Source organism: Cupressus sempervirens, chromosome 5 (assembly GCF_028749045.1).
Source record: "Cupressus sempervirens isolate cs-2001-9-10 chromosome 5, ASM2874904v1, whole genome shotgun sequence".
NCBI classification, from domain to species: domain Eukaryota; kingdom Viridiplantae; phylum Streptophyta; class Pinopsida; order Cupressales; family Cupressaceae; genus Cupressus; species Cupressus sempervirens.
This window is the reverse complement of record NC_143122.1, coordinates 194,121,265-194,134,171: the sequence shown is the minus strand read 5'-3', so window position 1 is coordinate 194,134,171 and position 12,907 is coordinate 194,121,265.

Here is a 12,907-nt window from a genome sequence, read left to right as displayed (position 1 = left end):
TTTCTTCATCTTCTTCATCTCCTCTTACCATAGAGCTACAACAAGCATATGTTTTAATACAACTAGAAAAGAAGTTTTTGCAGGGTAACAGAATCACTATCCTCTTCACAGTTAAGTTTCTTTTTCCTCTGTTCCCTCCATGACTGCTCTAAGAAATTTATAACCCATGTTGGCTTGTAGGGAATTAGGCTAGTGTTTGAATAAACTAAATCATGCATTATAGGAATTGTTTCATCTTTATAGCTTGGAGTAGCTTGTTGGCCTGTTGGGGAATCATTTTGATTTTCATTTAATTCAATGCTACATTCCTCATTTGGGTTTTCAGGAATGCTTGAAGTTTTAGGGTGAGGAGGAGAGTCATCTGGAACAATTTGTACTAGGGATTCTTTAGTGGATGGTTTGGATGAAGTAGACTAAGCTTCCTCTGATACTTTAGAAGTTTGTCCCCTCATTCTGGGACTTCTTCTCATAGGGGTCTCCTCAGGTATCACATCCTTCTTCCTTCATAGGTGAGGTACTTGATAATGTGCATAACTAACTCATTGTATGGTGGTAGAAGAGACATCCTTTTGCAACCCTTCTTGGTTATATCTAGCTGAGGATCAATTGGTGTGCTAAATTGAGCCCTGGCTGATCTTGCATCATGCGTATTAAGGTAATGTTCTCCTACTATTGGTTACCCAGTTACTTCTGCGATTCACTCTTCTATAGCAACAACCATCAATCCCCATATAGTAGCTTCTCCCTCATTAAATGTTCTTGTAAATTCTGTGGTTGCTTCTTCATCAAATGTTGTTAGACTTAAGAAATACTCTAACTAGCCAAACACATTAAATCTTCTCACTACCTCTATGTCTGAGAGTAAAACAATATGCTCTACTAGTTCTCATTGCTACAATTGTCCACCCATTTATGCTTGACAATTTCACTCTCTGATCTACTTGCACTATTTTCCTCTACCCTTCTATTAATTTAGGTTTTCTTTTATTTTTTTTTACAAACCCATTTTCACATTTCACTCTTTTTAGCTAATTAATGTCATAACAATTTGTCACGAGCAGTAATAATGTAGTTTAATGAAAGAAAATCATAGATATGTGAAAATCATCTGAGAATTAAATTTGGATCACTTGAAAATTAAATTTGGGTCACATCATAGCCTGACAGTAAGGAATCATTCAGGAATAAGGGTGCGATACCTAGACACTTGCGTACTTATAGCAATTGAATTTTAATCAATAAAATAGAGTATAAAGATTTGAAAAATCTTAATGAATAAATAGGAATGTCATTAGGAATTAGTAACCTTCCCTACCCCCTACGAAACATGGACAAGTGTCCACACTTGTCATACTTAGCATGGGGTATGGAACTGGCATAACACCACAATAATATAAATAATGCAGTACTTGATTTAAGCAATGAAATCTATGTACTATAAATGAATAACAATTTGAAAAGCTTATACCTATTAGTTTATCATTGCACATACTAAAAGGTAGACAAAAATACATCAGCGATGAAAATATACACCAGCAAACTTGCAGTGTTTATTAAAAGCATTGTAAAATGATGACGTGGAAGGTGGGTGGGTGGTAAGTAAAGAAATGAGATGAGTTGGAAAAGAATAAATTAGAAATTGAATGGAGAATTTGTGAACTTTATGTGGACATAAAGTTTTTATTATGGGTATGCATGAAGAAATTAGTATTGAAGAGCTGTAGGCAAGAGGTAAACACCTTCTACTACAGGAAGGGTTACCTAGTGTTCATTTGAAGCTGGTTGTTGAAATTGCTATAGGAAGTCCTCTTTTGTTTGGGGCCATTTACATAACTTGAGTCTATGGCCATTGACTAATAACTTAAAAGGTATTGGATCAATGATAGTTAACTGGATGACTCCATTTGCAAATACATGGTTTACTTCATAGGGACCCAACTATCATGTCTGTAGCTTGCTTGACATATCTTTAAATCTAGAATCATACAAAAATGCCCAGTCACCCATGTGAAATTGTTTATTCTTAATGTGGGAGTCATTCCATTGTTTCCTTTGCTTCTGTATAATTTTGGTGCATTCCAGAGAAACCTTGCACATTTCATCCAAAGAATTAAGATGTGGAAGACATTCTCTCTGTGCTGCAGGAAGTTCAATGTTCAACTCCAGTGCTATTCTTAAATTTTTATGTTCAAATTAAATGGGGAGCATTGCTACTTTCCCATACAATAGCTCAAATGGTGTGAACCTTGTAGTAGTCTTCCATGTTGTTTTATAGACTGAAACAACTTCTAGTAGTCTACTATTCCAATCCCTTTGGTGCAAATAAACTATTTTTGTTAAGACAGCCTTTATCTCCCAATTTGTGACTTCTGCTTATCCATTAGTTTGAGGGTGATAGGGGCTTGATTTCTAGTATCTGATATTATATTGTTTCATAAGTTCTGTGATCAGATTAGAAGTGAATTAAATACCTTGGTTAGTGACAAGTTCTTTGGGTACACCATAGCGAGTAAATATTTCTTCATATAGAAATTCTACAACTTTGTGATCACGGGCATGCTTCATGGCTTTGAATTCAATCCATTTTGTCAGGTAGCCAGTGCACACAAGGATATATGATTTTGCATTGGATGGAGGATTAATTGGACCAATGAAGTCCATGCCTCATTTGTCAAATGGTGTTAACACCATTTGTGGATTGAGAGGCATTTCATTTCTTCTTGTTGGTCTGCCCATCCTTTGACATTTATCACACTTCTATGTATAGTTGGTTGCATCTTTGTGAAGCGTAGGGCAATAGTAACTAGTTGTTAAAATCTTCAATGCTATTCTTTTTGCTGCAAAATGTCCTCCACATGGTTCATTATAACATGTAGGTAGAATTTCATATGTCTCTTCCTCTCTCACACATCTCCTGATAACTTGATTAGGTCTAATGTAAAATAAGATATTATTAATCCAAGAGAAATGGAAACTTTTCTCCACAAGCAACTTCTTTTCCTTGTAAGAGAAATGTGCTAGCATTTTATTAGTTGTAATGTAGTTAGCAATGTCTGCATACCATGGAGTTTGGAGAGCAATATGAAACAAATTCTCATCTAGAAATGCATCATCTATTAGAGTAGTGTCATTTTCATCATGGTGGATTCTTGATAGATAATCAGCTACCACATTGGCTCTCCCAGGCTTATCAATAATGGTGATATCAAATTCCTGTAACAACAGTAGCCATCTTGCTAACTTTCCTGTAATAGTAGGTTTGTTCATGAGGTATTTAATTGCTGCATGATCAGTATGAACAAATATGGGATAGCATATTATGTAATGCCAATAGTTCTTTTTCGGTGACTATGTAGTTTAACTCTGGTCCATGAAGGCTCCTGCTAATATAGTAGATTGCATTTTCAGGATGTTGAGATTTTTGTCCTAGAATTGCACCTATGGCATAGCGAGAAGCATCTATATGTATGTGAAAAGGAAAAGTCCAATCAGGACCCCTAAGTATTGGTGCAGTGGTTAATGATGATTTAAGCTTTTGAAAGGAGTTGTCACATTCATTTGCCTAGGTAAATTCAGCCTCTTTGGTAAGTAGGATATAAAGAGGACTAGCTATCTAACTAAAATTCTTAATGAATCTCCTATAATAACCTGCATGTCCTAAAAAAGATCTGAGTTCTTTTTGTTTTGTGGGAGTGGGGAGTGTGAGAATTACCTCTACTTTTGCAAGGTCTACTTGGATTCTAGCTTTAGAGATAAAATGTCCCAATACTACTCCTTCTTGCATCATCAAGAAGCATTTCTCACTGTTGAGAGATAGATGTGCTCTTAACATCAGATGATTACCTTCTTCAAGTTCTTCAAAGCTTCCTTAAATGTGACTCAAAATGTAGTGAAGTCATCCATGTATATCTCCATGCAACTCTCTAGAAAGTAGCAAGTGTATTACATAAACCAAATGGTAATACAAAATAAGCATAAGTACCCCAAGGACATGTAAATGTGGTCTTCTCCTGATCTTTTGGAGCAATTCTTATTTGGTTGTATCCATTGTATCCATCTAGAAATGGAAAGTATTTCTTTCGAGCCAAAGTATCCAAAACCTGATCAATAAAAGGTAAAGGAAAGTGATCCTTCTTTGTGACATTATTTGATTCTCTATAGTCTACATAGATCTGCCATTCCCCTCCTTTCTTAGGTACAATAACTAAGGGTGATACACATTTACTATTGGAGATTGGATAGATAAATCCAACATCCAACAATTTTTGCAACTCTATCTTAACTATTTCATGCAATGTTGGGTTTATTCTCCTTTGAGGTTGTCGAACTAGCAAGCTTTCTTCATTGATGTATACCTTTTGGGTGTAGATTTTAGGACTCAATTCTACCATATCCTTATAATCCCAAGAAATTTTTTTTTGATGCTGATTGAGAAGCTTGGTTAATAGTTCCAATTGGGATATGGACAACTTATTGTTTACATGAAGATTATGACTAGGGGAAAGTTCCACAATAGTTGTTAATTCCACCATTAACACTTTTGGTACTGGTCTTGTAGATACTTCTCTTGGCAATAGGTAGTCAATTATTTCAAGAGTTACCAGGTAAACACAGTCTTCATAGGTACATAGTTGTAAGACAGAACTTTCATCAATATCTTTGCCCACTATACACTCATTAGTGAGAATGCTTTGTATTATATCATCTTCTTCCTATGTTTTTAGAAAAGATTGTTTATGCAACATCGTGAGCTGAGCTAAAAAATTCAATTCTTCCTCTTCATTTCCTAAATTTGGCCAAATAGGTTCTCCCAAATTTGGTTGGGGTTGGGTAGGTGGATATAACTCTAGCTTCCTTATATTTTGACCATTTAAAATTGTCATACTGCCTGATCTACAACTAATTTTGGCATCAGTAGTGGCTACCCAAGGTCTTCTTAATATGACATGATAGCCAACAAGTTTGACTTTGGGTGATAGGATAAGAAAATCAACAAGGTACTCCAATGAATCTAAAGTCACTATCACATCTTCTATGAGACCATATGGAGTGACAATTGAACTGTCTATAAGTTGTAACACTGTGGGAGTTGTTCTTAAGTCCTCCATGCATAACCTATGCATTGTATCTTTTCTCATTACATTTACTATTGCTCCAAGATCAACTAAATCATTTTTCATAGCCTACCCATTTGTGATCAAGTTAACCATTGGACTACTAGGGTCTGAGTACTTTGGTGTTTACTACCTTCCCTAACATGATATCTACTAGTTGCTTGACAACATGAACTTTTTGAGGGTCTTTCTACTTCCTCCTTGGCTTCTTAAGACATGCTTCCTTAATAGCCTTTCCATTAAGAGGGACATCCTTGATAGCTTGAAATAGAGGAATTTGAACATGCATGTTTTTCAGCTGCTCAGTAGTGTCAAATGTCTCTTCCTTTTGGGGTATACATTTCTCTTTATCTAGCCTATGTGGAAAAGGAGGATTTACTATGGTATGGTTAGTAGTCTTGTTGGATACATCAATTAGTAGGTTGATATTTGGCAGTATCACTTCTGGAAGGGGTGTTGTAGGAGTATCTGCAACTTTCACTATAATCAGGTATTCTAGTGTAGGCAAAGTTTTACTCAAACTTAAATGTATATCAAATACTTCTAAGGAATATGTAGGGAATTGCTGAGTATCTGTAGTGTACATTTACTATTGTGGTTGCTTGCTATTTAGATTTGGCTAAGGCTGAGCAAGAAACTGAGTTGGTTTAGGGTTAACATTAGTTGCTATAGGAGGTGGCATTATTACAGATTGTTAAATTAGAGGAATTAGTTGTGGGTTACCAGGATTCTAGTTAGGCCATTGTGAAGGCCCCCTCCATTGATTATTAGGCTACCAATTTTCTTGCGGTGGTTGCCAATTGTTCTATTAAATTTTCCATTGATCATTTTGCTAGTTTTTCCACTGGTGATTGTACTGGTTTGGCCACTAGTTATTGTATTGGTTTGGCCAAGAAGGTTGGGAGTACTAGGAGGGATTTTGATAGCTTTGGTTTTTCCATTGATTATTATAAGGATTTTAAAATTGTAGAGGATCTTGAGGCATACCTTGTCTCGAGGCCCATGGTCGATGTTGAGCAATGAAGAACACTTGATCATTGTCCCCATCTATCTTCATGTACTCAGTTGAGAAATGCTATTTCTCTAGGTTGGCTACCAGTTTACATGCACAATCTTACTTCTGTTTGTGGTAATGAGGATAGTACTTGACCAATCATGATTCAACTTCTACATGCTTCTTCTTTGTAGTCATTATGTTGAGATGTGTAGCAACATCATGTATGATGTCCTGCTTGAAATTTGACAGTAGGTTAGATATCTCGATCTTTGAAATACCTTGACTAATTCCTTTAGTGATTGTGGAATGAGGTCCTTGACCTTTCTTCATAGTTGACATTGAAATTTTTTGACATATTTTCTTGAGGTCATCCTAGGAAGATTGATATACATCACCACTAGCCATTAGGTCTAGTGCTTCTAGACAATTATCATGCACACCTCTAAAAAAGACTAGCTTTTGTGAATCCTCAAACAACACATGCTGAGGGTTCTTCTACAGTGTATACAAGAAACATGAAACATAGTCTTCCAATGTTTCTTCCTCCTTTTGTGACATTCTAAAGATGTCATCCCCTCTTGAACCAGATGCTTTGCAATACTCTTTGTATTTATCCAGAAATGGATTTTGCATTTCATCCCAAGTTCCTGCTACATTGGCTCCTAAGCCCATGAACCATCATAGAGCTAATTCTTTTAGTGTTTTTGGGAATAACTTGAGCTTATGGGCATTGGTGTTGTAGTCAAAGTACAACAAAGTATGTCAAACTCAAACAAGAAAGTATTAGGGTCTTCAATTGCAAAGCCATAGAACTTTGGAAGAGCAGCTACAGGTATATTCTTGAGATTAGCATTATTTATGAGGCTTGGAAGAGAAAATGGAAAAGTAGGTTGTGCCATTATTGGAGGTATTAGATTATGAGGTTGCTTCTGAAAAGGAACATTGGGTACTAGATTGTTAACAACTAGTGGATTTGGAGCAGTACTATCAAGGAAATTGGCCAAAATTTCAGCAAAAGGTTGAAGACCACCCATATCTATAGGTTTTATTCTTGAGGATGATTCTATAGGAAAAATAGGGCTTGTGCCTTCAAAAGGCAACTCAACTTCTTCTTCTTCAATTTCTTCATTCAAATTAACAAAATCCCATGGAAGAAATCTGTCATATTCATCTCGTTGTGTTCCTGTAATGAACCATTTTTGGAACATTAGAATTCATAACCTTTGTAATGAACCATATTTGGAACATTAGAATTCATAACCTTACTGTGTATAATTTTCTCCTTTTTCTCCTAGATTACGACTGGTTCCCTTTTATTTCCCTTTTATATTTCTCCTTCTTATCATCTATCCCTCCATATTATATTCCTCTATGTATATATAGTTTTCATTTCTTAGAGTCACGTCTTTTTATAATATTAATTATATTATATTAATAATAATAACAATATATTGTAACATTAATTATTATTAATATATTAGTAATTGTAATATTAATATAATTAATAATAATAATTATTATATTGTAACGTATATCATTTTATTAATATATCAACTGTATAAATTATATTATAATATTATAATATTTTATATTAAGAGTGTTTCTATATTAAATCATTATAATATAATTATTTATTATATTAGATTATTATTTAATTAATTTCATAATTCCATATTGCTATTATAATGCAAGGATGTTATTATATCATATTACATAAAAAATTATTATTACTTTAATATTTTTATTAATATCACTTTATGTATAATACTTATTTATTATTTAATTTATATATTAGAGTGGGGACATCACAATCCTCCCCACTCAAATTTGCTTGCCCTTGAGAAAAATCTTTCATACACAAACTTTGTCATAGACACAAAACACATTTGCATTCAAGGACAAGAGAGATTTATGAAAAACACGAAGTAGACATGATGCAGATAGATGAAGGCATGAAGTAAACATGACAAAGACACATCATACATAACCTTGATTAGATCCTAAAATTAACAATGCATAATGACTATACTTCTTCATTAGGCTTATGAACCCTGCAACCACAAAATAAGCATTAGTACATGCATATAAATATATATAAACTTCAAAGAAATTTGAATAATAATAAGTTAATCCAAGCTAGTTCCATACTAAGCCCAAGAGAAAAACTTTGGCCCTCTTGGCCTTGGTGGCAGGTGTTAGGCATCCACACGAGGTGGTCTACTTAGTGGATTGCTTGTTTGGCTAGAAAGGTTCTTGTGACAAGGGCCATTACTATCTTTCCCTTAACTAGCACTACAATAAAGTGTCCTAACTGCTCTCCCTTGATTGCAGACTTGATAGGAAAGTTGGTAGGGTGCCCTTACTATCTTCCCCTTAACTAGTACTACAATAGGGTGTTCTCCCCTAATTCTAGACTCCATAGGAAAGTGGTAGGGTTCCCTTACCAATATCATATCAAAATCTAAGGAAATACCAATATCATATGAACTGGAGTGTTAAAGAGAAGTGTCAGCAAATGTTAACTCAATAAATCATGATACAGGCCACAAAACCTCAAAAGTATTATAGATTTGTGGCCTCAAAAGATTTAATCATTAGAATTTGGGTATTTTGAGTGATAGTCATTAAGGTTTTTCAGGTTTTTCAGCTCCCTCTGATTGATTTGCATAAACCATTCTTCACAGGTTGGCAGGATTTCTGCTCTGATACCATTTATAATGAACCATTTTTGAAACATTAGAATTCATAACCTTTGTAATGAACCATTTTTGGAACATTAGAATTCATAACCTTACTGTGTATAATTTTCTCCTTTTTCTCCTAGATTACGACTGGTTTCCTTTTATTTCCCTTTTATATTTCTCCTTCTTATCATCTATCCCTCCATATTATATTCCTCTATGCATATATAGTTTTCATTTCTAAGAGTTGTGTCTTTTTATAATATTAATTATATTATATTAATAATAATAACAATATATTGTAACATTAATTATTATTAATATATTAGTAATTGTAATATTAATATAATTAATAATAATAATAATTATATTGTAACATATATCATTTTATTAATATATCAACTGTATAAATTATATTATAATATTATAATATTTTATATTAAGAGTGTTTCTATATTAAATCATATTTTGATCATTATAATATAATTATTTATTATATTAGATTATTATTTAATTAATTTCATAATTCCATATTGCTATTATAATGCAAGGATATTATTATATCATATTACATAAAAAATATTATTACTTTAATATTTTTATTAATATCACTTTATGTATAATACTTATTTATTATTTAATTTATATATTAGAGTGGGGACATCACACTTCCTCTTCAATGCATGCAATTGAATTCTTCACACTAGTGAAGAAAGTTTTAGGACTACAAATTTCTAAAAAAACTGAACTAAGAACTATGACTCAAGAATGTTCCTAGCTTGACACCATCCTCAATAATGGCGCCAAAAATGATCCACCTCACAATAGGTGTATAATAATCATACCCAAGGCTGTACTTAGCAATAGTATATTAAATATAAGGACTATTTTCCCCACCATGAGGTGCATTTAATTTGTCAACCTAGGGATGTATACTTGAAATGGTCAGCATGGTATGTGCACTAGGTTTCTTAATGAGTCATTATGCTTATGCTGTAGGAAAGTAAAATGCAAGGAAAGAACCTACACTAGTGCTATAGGAAACTAACACACTTAACTCTTCACTAGAATGAATGCTGGAAATGCAATTAAATACTAACTTATATTCCAACTCAATTCATCTACTATAACTGTTCTTACAAATGCTATAGGAACACTCACAAAGTATGATGCTATAGGAAGGAACTTATAACTTCTACCTACAATACTAGAAATATTGAAAACAAATCTATACTACTCTAATCTAATCCACCTCCCAAGTGGTCCCCCTTGGTTGGATTTTGCTAATCTACTAACACAAAATGTAAACCAAGAGCTATTTCATTATGTTCCAAAAATTCCTTACATGAGAATGATACATAAAATTGTTAAAACAACTCACTACAAGAGTCAACAATTTATTTTCATAAACTTTCTTCTAACCTCCTAACACTATTGATCTGATCCCTATAAATAGAGGATTGACACTTATTCTAAAACAAGAAAGCAAATAATTTGACTATAAATCTGTTAGAGAAAAAGAAGGAAAGATAACAATTCATGGTATGAGTAATAAAATTTGGACAACCAATTTGACACAATAGTAAATGTAGAGAAAATATAGCAATTCTTCATAGCTCCTCCTTGGTAGTGGCCGTGTCTCTTAGTACGATTATGATTTCTTCCACTACTGCTGAACCTTAACATTTTCTCCTTGAATGTTGTTGGCCATCTTCAACATTCCCCCTTGAATGCTTTCAACCATCTTCAACTTCCTTTGCTAACAAGTTAGTTATAATGTAGAGATATTTGTAAATAAGAATAATCAAATTAAATCCAAATATTAGAACACACATTTTGATGGTTATATGAAATATTGCACTATATATATAATATTGGCAAAATATGACATACTATCTACCCATAGGTCAATGGTTCTATTCTAGACTTTAATCATCAGTTCAGGTAAAAATAAGTTCACAAATGTCTTAGTGGTATTAAAATAGAGTATTAAAATGATCATAAAATAGAGGCAATAATTAGCCTCATGACCAACAAAAGAGGGAATAAAAATAAAATGCTAGATTTTGGAGAATAACTTATCTTGCACAAGGGAGAATGATGCTATGAAGTATAATGAACCTTATGGCATACTGAATTGGAGAAAGTATACACGAAAATGGGGGTTAAAAAAGGCATTTCCTCTCAGATAAATAGATAGGACTACATTTATCTTATAAATTCCCTAAAGAAGGATCTAAAAGGAGACTCCAAGTGTCAGATTTATAATTACTACAATGGTATTTGAAACTATAAAATATCTAGTAGATGGAACATGTCTTGTATGTAGGTGTCCTAACCCAAGGCATTGTAACACAAATCAAATGACATAGATGGTCCAAGAGTACGATAATTTGTGGCCTCTTAATATCATAAATTGCTACCATGTGCATTTGCATACATCAACAAATTATCAAATCCACACTTGTAATTTTACAAATGGGTATATCTAAATAATCATGGAAACTAATTCAGATTTGGCTGTGGATGAGTAAGTGCATTATTTGTTGCTTGGAAAATGCAGTTCTTAGATCTTTTATGCATTGAGTTGATTTGTAAGTCTATGGGCGGGTAGATGGATTGAGGGATTTGAAGATGGATTATGGGTTGCCCAATGTATCAATTAAGTAATTATGGTCCCCTATTTGATGGTTGTTACAAGGCATCTCTATGAAGCCCACTAAAAAATGTTTACTTTGTATAGTCTGTGATGCTATTTTTTCCTTAGATCGAGATGAAGTTGGAATGGGGGTACTATAATGCTATTTTGTTTCCTTTAGAATCTTTAATAAACAATTAAGAAGGAATCTTGGTAGATTTCTGGGAATAGGGGGAGACTACATGGATCTTGATCTATTCTTTTCGTTGATTGATTATTGACATTATAGGATGGATTTTGAAGACCATGATGAAGCCTAGGATGATGCAGACCTTGAGAAAGCCTAACTTTGACTAAAACTACCCTCTTTTATGGCTAGATATATTTTTAATAGTGCTTTCCTATCTTTCTAACATGCTAGTTTTTTCGACCAAATTCTATCCTGCAACGTCCAACAACATTGGATTGTCACAACAATCCGATTGGTAAGCCTGATAGGAATAAGCCTATTGGCTTAAAAATCATATTGATCATACTTTCTTCTCAATGTCATGTTGATTATTACTTCAATTAATTTGCAGCCATAACATTATTTTTTGTAGCCAATAATTGCATGGTATAATAATTTTGTTGCATTGTAAACAATTTCTTAATTGCCAATTCACTAGTTCAAATTCACTAGTTCAGTTGTGGAGGTAGTAACATTGATAGTTAAAGATAGTGGGTTGTTCATTATTAAAGCACATGTTAACATTTTCAATGCCAAATTAATTATTTTAGGCTATTGTTTGTATGAAAGAGGAGATAATGCCAACATTAATGTCATAAGCTGAAAATATTTTGAATTCTTTTTTGTATGTTTCATATTCTTAAAATTTAGTGTATTAAATTATTTTCTTTTCCCAAAAGGGACATATATTTCATAATTTTTTTGACCAATTTGTTAAAACTAAATAAAAGTTTGCACAAAGTTTGGATTAATTTTTTTATTATAATTATAAATTACAATTATTTAAGTACTTATAACTATAAAAGAATAAGATACAAGTATATTTTTAAAAAATTCAACTAGAACTAATTATGCAACTATAATAAGTAGTCATAATGATGTGGCATTTGATTTATAAATGTCAATGTGAGTCTAGTTTTAATCTAATTAAACTAGATGTTCACATTAAAAATGAATGTTCTCTAATCGAATACTTTAATTTTGAAGGATATAAATTCAGCTTTATAAAACATGAGAAACATAAGATAGGTTTTGTTTCTTTAATGTAAAAATGTTACAAAATAAATAATGACAATATTTTTAAATTTTTTTTTGAAAATAAAAAACTTGAGATGCTTTTCTAACTTGAATATATTAATGAAAAGTTTTGAGTGTTTTTTGTAATGATAATTGCATTGAATTCATAAGTTTGATTTCACATTAATTATTTTATAAGGCTTTGAGATTCTTGTTTTTCTTTGCAACTTA